Source organism: Pinus tabuliformis, chromosome 4_1 (assembly GCF_031772625.1).
Source record: "Pinus tabuliformis cultivar Carrire ecotype Pingquan chromosome 4_1, CPIR1, whole genome shotgun sequence".
NCBI lineage: Eukaryota > Viridiplantae > Streptophyta > Pinopsida > Pinales > Pinaceae > Pinus > Pinus tabuliformis.
The window spans coordinates 392,885,594-392,900,182 of NC_142303.1; the positions used below are offsets into that span (position 1 = coordinate 392,885,594).

At 38.2% G+C, this 14,589-nt stretch overlaps 1 pseudogene; it reads left to right on the forward strand.

The window, feature by feature from the left end:
* Positions 1 to 14,363, forward strand: part of LOC149175947 (chlorophyllase-2-like) — a 29,754-nt pseudogene extending 15,391 nt beyond the window's left edge.
* Positions 14,364 to 14,589: the final 226 nt, after the last annotated feature.

A 14,589-nucleotide genomic window follows, 5' to 3' on the forward strand; every position in this document is an offset into this window, starting at 1 on the left:
AATCTTGTGCTTCACCAATCAAAAATTCATAACCCATGTCCTCTTGACACGACATCAATCTTCGCGTCGACCTAGTATGAAGACTATGAAGAACTTGTTAATTGCATTCAACATCACACAAAGTGTCATGAATCTTCTTGCCTTCGCAAAAAATACAATGTTCTTAGTTGTTGATATGGAGTATCGTGGGATTTAAACTCCACATATTCACTATTTTTTGACGATAAAGGTAAAAAAACCTACGTCCCTGCTCACAATGTTGATGGATTAAATATCCACAATGTCGATCTACTTTCTATTAGGAGAGAAAATATTGATTGTAAACTAGTTTTATCACACCATGTTGTGTTAAGTTGTATTTCAAAGTATGCAACAAAAGCAGAAAAAAGATCAGAGAACTACTGCAAAATGTTATCACATCTCTCGCACAATGCCACTCTAGAAGCACCAATTGTTACTGTCATCCGGAAACTCCTCACAGAAACCATTGAAGATAGAGACATTGGTGCACAAGAAATATGCTATATGTTACAAAAACTACCCCTCTCACTCTACAGTTGCAAATTTATTTCTTTGAATGTTAATAGAACTATTTTTAGATGTGTTTCTCATGATTATGAAATCCCCTTTCACCACCAACCTTCATTCTTTCATACATGAATAGACTTGCTTCATTGGAATTGTTGCCCCTCCTTAAAGTTTCCCGCTCTTGGTCATTTTATAATCATCGAAAAAAAACCAATGGAAACACATATTCCCTCCAATGATTGTACATGTCTTGTCATGATACATCGCCATCCCTTCCCCTAATGATCCTCGATCCTTGTTATGTCACTTTTTTTTGGAGTGAAATACTATTTTATTTCCCTTCCACACACTTCCCAATGACATTGGATCCACCAGTGAAGAAATAATTTCACACTGGGAACAAAATAAAGGGACACATACACCATGGCATGTTCATCGAGAAATCGAAAACCCACAAACCCCACAACCTGAAGATCAATCAACTCCTATGTCTACCCCTCTCGACTTAACCCCATGCAAATGAATGAATGTAAAATCCCTCTCTCACCTCCACCCAGATTACAACATTGAAATTGATGACCTTGAAATGATTATCCATCGCGACTTTGATGATAACCACAATTGGTCGCATAATTCTATCGCTCTCCACTTGCAAGCAACTACCATAAATTTCATTGAATTCAACCGCTCAAATACTCAAAACCAACATCATCCTTTTTCAACCCTCCCAATATCACACCTTCTCTCCCACCCAACAAACAACTTTACCATTGTTCTTTCTCACTTCAAAAATCCTTCACCATAACCCCCACTTAGAATCATCATACAAGGGACAGTTGGGACAAGAAAATCTTATTTAATTAAATGTTTGCAACGTGCATTTATGGAGAACCCACAACAAGCACAAACCCGTTTTTGTTACTTGCACCCACTGGCATTGTATATTTCAACACAAATTCCGTTACAATCCATTATGCCCTTTGCATCCCTATCCAATCAATGCATCCTGTTGAAGGACAATTGCTCCTACACTTGCAAGAGAATCTCTGCCATACAGAGTACATCCTCATTTATGAGATGAGCTTCATTGACCCAAAAATGCTTTCCCACATAAATGATCACCTAAGAGAGGCATTCCCCCTTCATCGAAATGCACCATTTGGAAATCACTCCATTATTCTTGTCGAATGTTTAGGCCAACTATCACCTGTGAAGGACATTCCTCTATACACTGGCACATCAAGTAGCACTGCACTTTGGCTTAGTTTCGATACATTCATAACACTTTCAACTATTTTTCGCCAACAAGGTGCTAACCCTTCCCAAGTTGCTTTCTACCAGATCCTCACAAACCTCAGAAATGGAACAATTACACTTGAAGATTGGAAACTCCTAATGTCAAGGATAGATTCCTCTCTTACACATGAATAGAAACAAACATTTCAAGACTCCATGCACCTATATGCAATGAACATCTTAGTTGCTTTGCATAATAAAAAAATGATAAAAAAATTGAACATGCTAGTAGCGCCTTGCTTTGCAGAGAAACAAAGGTAGTAAACTTCTTGTACAACAAAAGATGAACATCTAGATGCAAAGGTACTCTTATGAAATGAACAAAAAGTTATAATCACCAACCATGTAGGATTTAACCGTGTACAGAAATTACATGAATACAAATTGTAAAAGAGAAAATAAACAATTGCGAGAGTATAAAACATAAAACAAATATACACAAGATTTTCCCATGGATCCCAAAACTGGGACTACCAGATTGATTTTTTCATTATGTTCCTTTCAATGTTTCAATACATATATATACATGCCAAAGCATCCATAAACCCCAATCCATTAACATTGGATTAGAACATAAGCGTAGTTCCCTTGACCGGATCTACAAAATACCATGGACAGAAAACCATCATGCCCAAAACCATAGGTAGGTCCACCCACCTAAAATAAGATCCAATTTTTTTTTCCTGGGGCACTGTGTTGGACACCATGTAGGGGGACTACGGCCCCCTTGCATAGCCCTTGACAGGGGGGGCATTCGCCCCCCCCCAGCAGTGCCACGCACAACGTATAGCGGGGGCTAACCGCCCCCCCTGTGACCCCCCCCACTTGGGGTAGTTATGGAAATAATATAACACAACCTAACAAACAACTTGTGAGTACATGCAGGCCTTGTTAATGACGCACTTGGCAAAGTCATTTCAATCTTTTATGCACCTAACTCGAAGCCCCTAGAATTTCCATCCTTCGTGGTAGTCAACTTCAACCAATATAAAGGAACACCATGGGACATCTCACACCCAACCTATGTACCCATTTCCCCTATCACAAGGGGTGCAAGCCGATAGTTACCACTTCAAATGACATGGGCTTTAACAATACATAAGTCACAAGGAATGACAATAGACAAAGCAACAATAGACATTAGCCCCAAAGAACTCCAAGGTCTAACATTCATCGCCATTTCAAGAGTAAGGTCATTGTCAGAACTTAGAATCAATTTAGCATTCCCATTCTCACACATCTCACGCATGGAAGATAATCCATATCTAAAACATAGACAACAAGAGGAATCATTGCTTGCATCAAAATTTACGCAGAAGAATACACTCTAGTCAACCATACACTCTTTCTTCCAAATTTATCAATGGTAAACATCACTTGCCACTTATCCAAATTTCACATACGATTGCTTGCTATTACATTTAACCTCATGTTGTTTTACTCTTATTTATAAAAAATGTTCATGTTTACTTTGACTTTAATTTTTATTTATAAATATAATGCTTTCACCATACACTTCCACTAACAATTACTACTTCTCTTTTTTCATGACCAATAGATATGGATACAGATTATGTTGGCATTATGGCATTATGGACATGTGTTGAACTTGATGGCAACTCTATCACAGATGGACATCTCTGAAGTAGTTATATCACAAAGAAGTAGTTATCGGAACCATTGAGCCATTGGGAGCTTATCGGAGCAATAGAGGCTCATTATCATATATATGCTTATCGGGAGGTATGGGGCTTATTAAAACCCATATATGCATGCATTAATGTTATCGGGAGCGGTTTGGGTGCGTAAAACCCATATACATAAGCTTTATTCAATAAGCAATAGGATGTATGCATTTTTCCCCTTTCGGCGGATATATCCCAGTTACATGAGTTTTAATACATGTGTTTCGGCATATCGGCATCAGGGCTTGTCGATTCGATTGCATTGGACCCGATCGCATTTCAAATATGGTTTATAATAATATCGCATCCGCTGCATATTGCAAGGTATATAGGGTCTCCCACCTCAAATCCTCTGATTGCGATAACTCCATGGACCCGATGGCGGAGTTAAAACTGGTTTATAACAATATCGCATCCACAATATGTCGCAATGTATATAGGGTCGTCCACCCCAATCCTCCGATTGCGATAAGAGGTAGTAGACCCGATGGGAACTTTAAAGGGCCTTTATAATATATCGCATCCATCGCCGATAGCAATGAAAAGAGCGGACCCGATATATATATATATATATATATATATATATATATATATATATATATATATATATATATATATATATATATATATATATATATATATATATATATATATATATATATATATATATAGGTTGGTTAATGGGGCATATCGCATCCGATCCATCGGATCGGCCATCGGAAAATAGACGATGTTATACAGCGATAAGGAGCAGACTTGATATATTATTGTTATGGGTGCATAATGTTTAAAGTCCGCCTTTTGTTGTTTGGACTTGTTTTTTTGTTTTCCCGCTATCATCGGTCAAAGCAAGCGAGACTCAGGATTTCGGATCCTCTGGTTTCAACTCATGGTTTTATCAAAAGCATGACTATATAAGAAGAAAAGAGATCCTTTGGCAATGCACCGATTATGAATTGAAGATCTTAAGGGAGAATTGATTGGAATTCTTGTGATTGGTTAAGGAGCAATTACTGATCAAGGAGAATGTGCATAGGACAGAGCAAAGGATCGCAGGCTTGAAGTTCAGACATTTCATCGAGAGAAATTGCATTGCTTCGTGTGTATTGCAGTTCAGTAAGTAGCATAAGAGCATCCAACCGCAAGGTTTCTTTTAAGCAGCAGTCATTCTTTAACTCTGGTAAAGCCTCCTCTGCTGTTCGCTAAAGGATTCTGGGTGCGCATATTGGGTCTGTCTTGTGTCTAGCTTCCGGGTGCACTGTTATATGTATATCCTCTGCATTGAGTTCTGATTTCGACATAAACAACCTCTGTTTTTAATGGGTGACCAGATCGAGCATTTATTTATATTTTGATCTAGTGCTTGGGTTGGCGCTTGGGTGACTTTGGAAGATCTGCTGTATAAAGAAAATATATATTGATATGATGCTTGGGTAATTCTGAAGAATTGTTTATACTTGATGACCATTTGATCTTCTTGGATCTAGTCTAAAAATTAATGAAACGTGGTCCTTGAACGAAGTAGGGGGTTGTAGCTCCCTTCCAGGAGAGACTGGAAAACAAGAGAGGGTTGTAGCTCTCTGCAGGTTGCAGCCTGCGTACTGGTAAAGGACTGCACCAGTACAAATTCATTGTAAAAGAAATTCTATTTGAAAGAAGATAGAGACATATTGCAGCAGGTGGTTTTCACCCACATTGGGTTTCCACCTTATATCTGGTGTTCCGTTGTGTGACAATCTGTTTTTAACTGTTCTTGTTCATCATTTTATGGTACTGACATACAAGTTAATTATCAATTTCAGAAGAATAATTTAAAGCATAAATCTGGATGGTTTATTGAAAAGAAATTAATAATACTGATTCACCCCCCCTCTCAGTATTATTTCCAACAATTGGTATCAGAGCAGGTCCTTCTGAAGAAGCTTGATCGCTTGAAGGAGATCGTTCATCATGAGCAACTACGAGAGGGAAGCATCAATCAGGCCACCAATTTTTGATGGAACAAACTTCATATATTGGAAGGTAAGAGTTACTGCCTATCTTCAATCTCTGGGTACAGAAGTCTGGGACATCATAGAAACAGGGTATACCTTTCCATCAGCTACTCCTACAGATCCAACTGAGAAAAAGAAATATGAAACAAATGCAAAGGTGGTCAATACTCTTCTAGGATGTCTATCTCAATCAGAATTCGTGAAAGTTATGCAGTTAAAATCAGCAAAAGAAATATGGGACAAGATTGTCCTAAGCTATGAAGGAGATGATCAGGTAAAACAAGCAAAACTTCAAACCCTCAGGATTCAGTATGAAAATCTCAGGATGTATAATGATGAAAGTGTGGCTAACTATTTTCTTCATGTAGATGAGATTGTTAATTGTATGAAAAATTTGGGTGAAGAAATAAAGAGGCTGTTGTGGTTGAAAAAGTTCTAAGATCTTTGTCCCCTAGGTTTGAATCTAAAGTTTCTGCAATAGAAGAAAAAGAGAATCTACAAAGCCTTAAAATGTCACAGCTGCACGGAATTCTAACTGCTTATGAAATGAGGAAAGGAGGTCCATCAGACAGGAGAGAAGTTGTCTTCAAGGCTTCAGGCAAAGGCGAGTACTACGAGTCAAGACACGTGTCAGAAGAAGAAGAAGAATCAAATTTTGTCAGAAATCTTCAACGGGGTACTGGACGGTTCCGAGGTAAGTTACCTTTCAAATGCTTTGCTTGTGGAAGAGTCGGTCACTATGCTGCCAAATGTCCTCACAAGGATAAGATTGACAAAGGGAAGGAACCTGTTAGATGGAACAAGAAACATAATGCAAATAAGAAAAGCTAATACACTCATGAAGATAGTGATGGACTTTCAAATAGTGACGAAGATGAATGAGGTAATGTGTATAAACTTTTAATGGCTTTTGAAGATGATGACTACATGGATGCTATAGATGTAGAAGGTTTTCATGAAGAGATGTCTAATCTCAAAATTTTCTTAGAAGAGAGAAATGCGATTATTGATTCTCTGCAATGTCAACTGGCTGAAAGGGAAAAACATCTTGAAAAATTGGAATGTGAGATTGTTGGTCTTAGAAAGGAGATTGAGAAAACAAAATCTATTAATCTTAAATTTGTTAAAGGATCTGAAACTCTGGATGAGATTATCAATGTGCAGCGTTCTCCACTAATCAAGACAGGTCTAGGATATAATGGAGAAACATCTCAAGCATCCACCTCCAAAAGTTATCTTGATGCAGCAAGGAGGAGCAAGCAAAGGCCTAATAGAAATCATCAGGTAAATTAGGGACAATTTACATCAAGAACGAACAAATATTATCAAGAAAATCGGGGGCAAGCTACCTCAAGGACAAATAGAAGCTACAATCAGCCACAGGTAAAATCTTCCCAGTTTTCCTCAAGAATGAATGTCAGTAGAAACTACAATCGGATGGATGATAGATTTGATAATCGCAGGAGTTTCTTCAATGGCCAATGTTTCTCTTGCCATAACTTTGGGCACAAAGCAGCTCAATGTGTTGCCTATAAGAAAATCATGACTAGAGAAGCTCAAAAACAAAGGAATATGACTGGAATCACGAAAAGGACTTATAACAATTTTTCGGCCCTTGAAAATGAAGTTGAATGTTCTATTTGTAATAAATTCGGTCATGAAGATTCTGAATGCAGGAGCAGGTTTTGGAAGACCACTCAGAAGGAACAAACCGCAAATGCCAGAACATGGAGAATGAAGGAACCACAACCAGAAAGATGTGGGATAGCTTTTTATGCAGAAGGACAGGAAAATCTATGGTATATCGACATCGGATGTTCAAAGCATATGACAGGGGATAAAGAAAAACTTGAATCATATAATGCATTAGAAAAGGGAAAGAAGGTTTCTTTTGGAAACGATGCCCCTGCAGCCATAAAAGGAAAAGGCACTGCTCAGTTGAAAGAAAAGGTCAAAGATGGAAATGTTTTGTATGTTGATGGCCTGAAGCATAATCTATTGAGTCTTAGTCAGATGTGCGATCAAGGAATCGAGGTAATATTTCGATCAAATGAATTTAGTGTTTGTGATCTTGATACAGGAAAAACAATGATCAAAGGCAGAAGAACTCCAAATAATCTATACATATTTGAAGAAGGACAACAACAATGATATTTGAGCAAGGATGATGAACACTGGTTATGGCACCGGAGGTTGGGGCATCTAAGCTTTTCACAAATAAGGAAAGCATGCAAATACCAGACAGTTCGTGGTCTTCCAGATATCAAAATTCCAGACAACACCATATGCAAATCATGTCAGTTTGGTAATCAAACCAAAACTAACTTTCCTGAGAAGGAAGGATCAGCTAGCAAGCCTCTTGAGCTAGTTCATGCAGATGTATGTGGTCCATTTAGGACAAGGACACCTCGAGGAGAAGAATACTTGATATTATTCATTGACGACTTCTCCAGGTTTGTTTGGTTAGGACTTATGAAGCACAAAGAAGAAGCATTCGAAAAATTCAAATCCTTCAAAGCCTTGGCTGAAAATGAATCAGATTACAAAATTAAGTGCTTCAGGTCCGACAGAGGTGGGGAGTTTACCTCAAATGAATTTTTCGATTTCTATGAAGAACATGTAATAAGAAGGGAATTCTCTACAGCTAGGACTCCTCAACAAAATGGAGTAGTGGAAAGGATGAACAGAACAGTCCAACAAATGGCTCGTGCTATGCTTGATGAGTCTGGAACTCCCGCAACCTTCTGGGGTGAAGCTGCATTTGCTGCGGTTGTTATTCTCAACAAAACAAATGTCCGAGTGAACAGCACTCAAACTCCGCATGAGCTCTGGTACGGTGAGACTCCTTCCGTAAAGCACTTCAAAATTTTTGGGAGCAAATGCTATATTAAGAATATTGATGAACAGCTTGGCAAACTTGAGCCTAGAGCAGACGAAGGCATTCTCCTTGGTTATTCTCCTCACAGCAAAGCATATAAGTGTTACAATAAGAGACTTGGAAGAATTGTTGACAGCATTGATGTAGTGGTTGATGAAAAGGGTATGCCCAACAAGAAGGAATAGATTTTGAAGAAACTTTTGCTCCTGTTGCAAGACTTGAGGCCATCTGAATGTTCCTTGCTCTCTCAAGGTTTCAAAAGTTCAAATTTTTTCAAATGGATGTGAAATCAACTTTTGTAAATGAAGACTTAGAAGAAGAAGTATACATTGAGCAGCCAGATGGTTTCATTCTTGGGAATGATCCAAATCTTGTATGTAGATTGAAAAAGGCTCTCTATGGTCTTAAACAGGCTCCAAGGGCTTGGTACTAACGTTTGGACAAATATCTTCATCAACAAGGTTTTTCAAAAGGATCAACAGATAGAAATCTTTATATAAAAATTGAAAATGACAAATTGCTAATACTTGTTGTGTATGTAGATGATATTATCTTTGGCAGCAATGAAGAAGCTATGAGTCAAAGATTTGCCTTGGTAATGCAGAAAGAATTCGAAATGTCCCTGCTAGGAGAACTGACATACTTCCTTGGATTGCAAATCCAACAAAATGAAGACAGTATCTTCTTGTCTCAAACAAAGTACCTCAAGCAGATTTTGAAGAAGTATGGCATGGAAGATTCAAAACCAGTATGTACCCCCATGGTTACAGGATGCAGTCTTAGTGCGAATGATGAATCGGCAGTAGTTCATCAACCAACCTACAGATCTATGATTAGAAGTCTACTTTATTTGACAGGTACCCGACCAGACATCATGCATGTAGTAGGAATAATTGGAAGATTTCAGGCCAATCCTAAGGAAACTCATCTTCAGGCAGTTAAGAGAATCTTCAAATATCTTCAAGGTACTCAAAACTATGGCTTATGGTATCCTAGAAACACAGATCTCACACTCCATGCTTACACAGATGCAGATTGGGCCGGAAGTGTGGATGACAGGAAGAGCACAAGTGGTGGTGCTTTCTTTATGGGTTCCAGACTAGTATCATGGTTTAGCAAGAAACAGAGTTCAATTGCCTTATCTACAGCTGAAGCAGAATATGTGGCTGCTGCATCTTGTTGCACTCAACTTCTTTAGATGATGCAGACCTTGCAGGATTTTCGAATCACTTGTACTCCACCTATCTCCATCTTATGTGATAATACAAGTGCAATCAGCATTTCAAAGAACCCAGTCATGCATTCAAAAACCAAGCACATACCGATCAAGTATCATTTTCTCAGGGAACAAGTGCTTGAACAAAAGATCAAGTTGGAATATGTTTCTTCTAAGGAACAAGTGGCTGATATATTTACCAAACCATTGCCCAGGGAGACTTTTGAATACCTCAGGCAAAAGCTGGGGGTTGTCGACGCATCATCCTGTTGTTAATTCTTAGATTAGTGCTTGTACGCATACATGTACAAGGTTCAGGGGGAGCATAATTCATTGTTGGCATTATAGTATTACAGAAGGAGTAATATGTTGGTAGATGAACTGTAAACAAGGCGTGCATCATATTTGATTTCAGTAGGAGCAAACAAGGCGGCCGGCGGGCCTTGGTAAGTTCCTTTAATGGCAGCAGCTGAAGGGAAAAACAGGGCAGTCTCTGTATTATACGTAGCCAGAATAGCTCGAATTTCTGTCATAAAGAACATGGTGTTGCCAACTGCTGTGGAATGAAATGGTTGCCAGAAAACTCTGAAGTTTATGTCACTTTCAGAATCCGGTTCATAATCAGGCAGAACAGGTTCTCAGGGGGAGAAATCAGGAAGAGCAAGCTCTCAGGGGGAGAAATATCCACCCTTTTCCCTTGATGTCAAAGGGGGAGAGTTCTTTTTGGTCGGTGTTGTTGCCATCAAGTCCAAAGGGGGAGATTGTTGGCATTATGGCATTATGGACATGTGTTGAACTTGATGGCAACTCTCTCACAGACGGACATCTCTCTTATATACATGGGGACAAAAAGAGCCAAGAGGAGCTAAGAGGAAGAGGGCCATTTACATATGTTTATATCACAAAGAAGCAATTATCGAAACCATTGAGCCATTGGGAGCTTATCAGAGCAATAGAGGCTCATTATCATATATATGCTTATCGGGAGGTATCGGGCTTATTAAAACTCATATATGCATGCATTAATATTATCGGGAGTGGTTTGGGTGCGTAAAACCCATATACATAAGCTTTATTCAATAAGCAATAGGATGTATGCATTTTTCCCCTTTCGACGGATATATCCCAGTTACATGAGTTTTAATACATGTGTTTCGGCATATCGGCATTGGGGCTTGTCGACCCGATTGCATTGGACCCGATGGCATTTCAAATATGGTTTATAATAATATCGCATCCGCTGTATATCGCAAGGTATATAGGGTCGCCCACCTCAAATCCTCCGATTGTGATAACTCCGCGAACCTGATGGCGGAGTTAAAGCCGATTTATAACAATATCGCGTCCACAGTATGTCGCAATGTATATAGGGTCATCCACCCCAATCCTCCGATTGCGATAAGAGGTAGCGGACCCGATGGGAACTTTAAAGGGCCTTTATAATATATCGCATCCATCGCCGATAGCAATGAAAAGAGCGGACCCGATATATATAAAAAGGAGGGTTAATGGGCATGTCGCATCCGATCCATCGGATCGGAAGTCGGGAATAAGCCATGACACGGGCATGCGTTGTTAGCGATGAGGAGCGGACCCGATATATATATATATATATATATATATATATATATATATATATATATATATATATATATATATATATATATATATATATATATATATATATATATATATATATAAGGAGGGTTAATGGGCATGTCGCATCCGATCCATCGGATCGGAAGTCAGGAATAAGCCATGACACGGGCATGCGTTGTTAGCAATGAGGAGCGGACCCGATATATATATATATATATATAGGCTGGTTAATGGGGCATATCGCATCCGATCCATCGGATCGGCCATCGGCAAATAGACGATGTTATACAACGATAAGGAGCGGACCCGATATATTATTGTTATGGGTGCATAATGTTTAAAGTCCGCCTTTTGTTGTTTGGACTTGTTTTTTCATTTTCCCGCTATCATCGGTCAAAGCAAGCGAGCCTCAGGATTTCGGATCCTCTAGTTTCGACTCATGGTTTTATCAAAAGCATGACTATATAAGAAGAAAAGAGATCCTTTGGAAATGCATCGATTATGAATTGAAGATCTTAAGGGAGAATTGATTGGCATTCTTGTGATTGGTTAAGGAGCAATTACTGATCAAGGAGAATGCGCGTAGAACAGAGCAAAGGATCGCAGGCTTGAAGTTCAGACATTTCATCGAGAGAAATTGCATTGCTTCAGGTGTATTGCAGTTCAGTAAGTAGCATAAGAGCAGCCAACCGCAAGGTTTCTTTTAAGCAGCAGTCATTATTTAACTCTGGTATAGCCTCCTCTGTTGTTCGCTAAAGGATTTTGGGTGCGCATATTGGGTCTATCTTGTGTCTAGCTTCCGGGTGCACTATTATATGTATATCCTCTGCATTGAGTTCTGATTTCGGCATAAACAACCTCTGTTTTTAATGGGTGACCAGATCGAGCATTTATTTATATTTTGATCTAGTGGTTGGGTTGGCGCTTGGGTGACTTTGGAAGATCTGCTGTATAAAGAAAATATATATTGATCTGATGCTTGGGTAATTCTGAAGAATTGTTTATACTTGATGACCATTTGATCTTCTTGGATCCAGTCTGAAAATTAATGAAACGTGGTCCTTGAACGAAGTAGGGGGTTGTAGCTCCCTTCCAGGAGAGACTGGAAAATGAGAGAGGGTTGTAGCTCTCTGCAGGTTGCAGCCTGCGTACTGGTAAAGGACTGCACCAATACAAATTCATTGTAAAAGAAATTCTATTTGAAAGAAGATACAAACATATTGCAGCAGGTGGTTTTCACCCACATTGGGTTTCCACCTTATATCTGGTGTTCCGTTGTGTGACAATCCGTTTTTAACTGTTCTTGTTCATCATTTTATGGTGCTGACATACAAGTTAATTATCAATTTCGGAAGAATAATTTAAAGCATAAATCTGGATGGTTTATTGAAAAGAAATTAATAATACTGATTCACCCCCCCCTCTCAGTATTATTTCCAACAGATTACTTAAACATGCTCTATGAATACTGCCATGAAATTTAATAGTAAGAACTTACCTTGCAAGACATACAAATGAGGTTCATGCCCCCACAATCACTGCCTCTTTATTGTTTGCGTCCAACTATTATCTTGCTACAAAAGATAAAGAAAACACTGAAAAAACAATGTATATCCATGAAAGAGATGCACAATGGAAAATATGGGTTGAATGGCAAGAACGACTTTCACATCTTGGAACCACAATAAACATCAATTGGTGTTGTTGATGCCATGCCTCATCATGTATATATGATTAGTTACTCACTGTCAATTAGATTTATATGACAACACATACTTTTATTGTACATATGTTTAGTTATTCACCATCTAATACATCTATATGTATATAAGTCCTATTCCATTGAACTACTAAGCCATTTTGTATAATTTTAGACAAAGCCATTGCATAGCATGTATAATATTGTTGCTGCTTTTGTGTTAATGATGATCAACCCTGTATATGTCTCATCTTCCATTGACAATACACATACTTACTATTGACAACAACCATTAATTTATTGCTATGTATAAATACTTGTTAATGTTGTTACTTTCAATTAAATCTCTTTACACACAAGTTATTATCATCAAGTTAATGACTCAAGTTTTGAATGTTTGTAATTACATCAACAACTTATTGATACAAATGATGTATATCTCATTTTATGTTGTTAAACTTGTATTTAAGCTCTTAAGTTATTTATATTTATTTGTAAATCATAGTTTCATTTGCAATCAATCAACATCAAGTTTTCCATTAACATCATGCCGACAAATACACGTTCTAAGGCAAAACTCTAGACATAACCAAATACTGGAATGAGATGTTGAAAAAACCCCTTAATATGATACACTATAATCCCAAAATGTGAAATATAAAAACATATGGCATCAATGTCTACAAAATCATTACTCTTACAACTTTTCCAATTTAAGAAACCTATTGGTGTCTCTTTGCACCTTTTGGGGCAATTGCTAGTTTATTATGTGCAAATGTATTGTTTAATCAAAGATAATGTGAAGCCAGAAATAGGGGACATGGAGGAAATTTTCAACTAGCTACTAGATGGGATTTCTTATTATCTTCGTGACAAGGTTCGATTGGACTTGTAGAATGTTGTTATCATAGGGCACAACCATAGTAGCAAAGTAGCATTCACTTTGGCCTTGCGTCTAACTTCCGAGAAAACAAAAGTAAAGTTGTTGACCATGGTGGGCATAGATCCAATAGACTGCACGAGTCGTGGTGACCAAAATAAGTCTCTTATTCTCACTCATTAACCCCACTCCTTTGACCTTCACAACCCGACCTTGGTGATTAGTCCACGCCAGGGGCTTAAGTGGAATATTTTAATCCCTCCCTACACCCCTAAGGGGTTAAGCCACCATGAATTCTTTAGTAAATGCTCCATCCCATCTTATTATTTTGTGGCATCAGAGTTTAGACATGTGGATTTCTTAAACGGTGATATTGGACCCCTCACTTGCTTTCGCAAGAACTAAGCAGTGTGGGAACCCATGTGAACAATTTCCGGTGGAATTATGGTGGCTTTTCTAGATACTCACCTCAAAAATAATTCTAAGGCTTTCAACCACCTTTTCCTTCATCCCGAGGATGCCCCAATCATACTCAAAACCCCATAGTCCTATGTTTTGAAAACTTACAAGCTTATCTCTAAAATTTAGATGCAGTGAGATCTCTACTACCTCTGAAAGTTTGAAGGTTCTCTCTTCTTTTCAACTGTCTTTGCTACTAGTACAGTCCCTTTGCTACCAATGAAAATTGGAAGGTTCTCTATTATTTTCATCTATCTTTGCTACCAGTTCAGTTTCATGTCTATCACCTATGTGAAGTGTAGTACAATAAAAACAAGAATAAAATAAATTCTCTAAGTGAGTCCTTCGTTGAAGA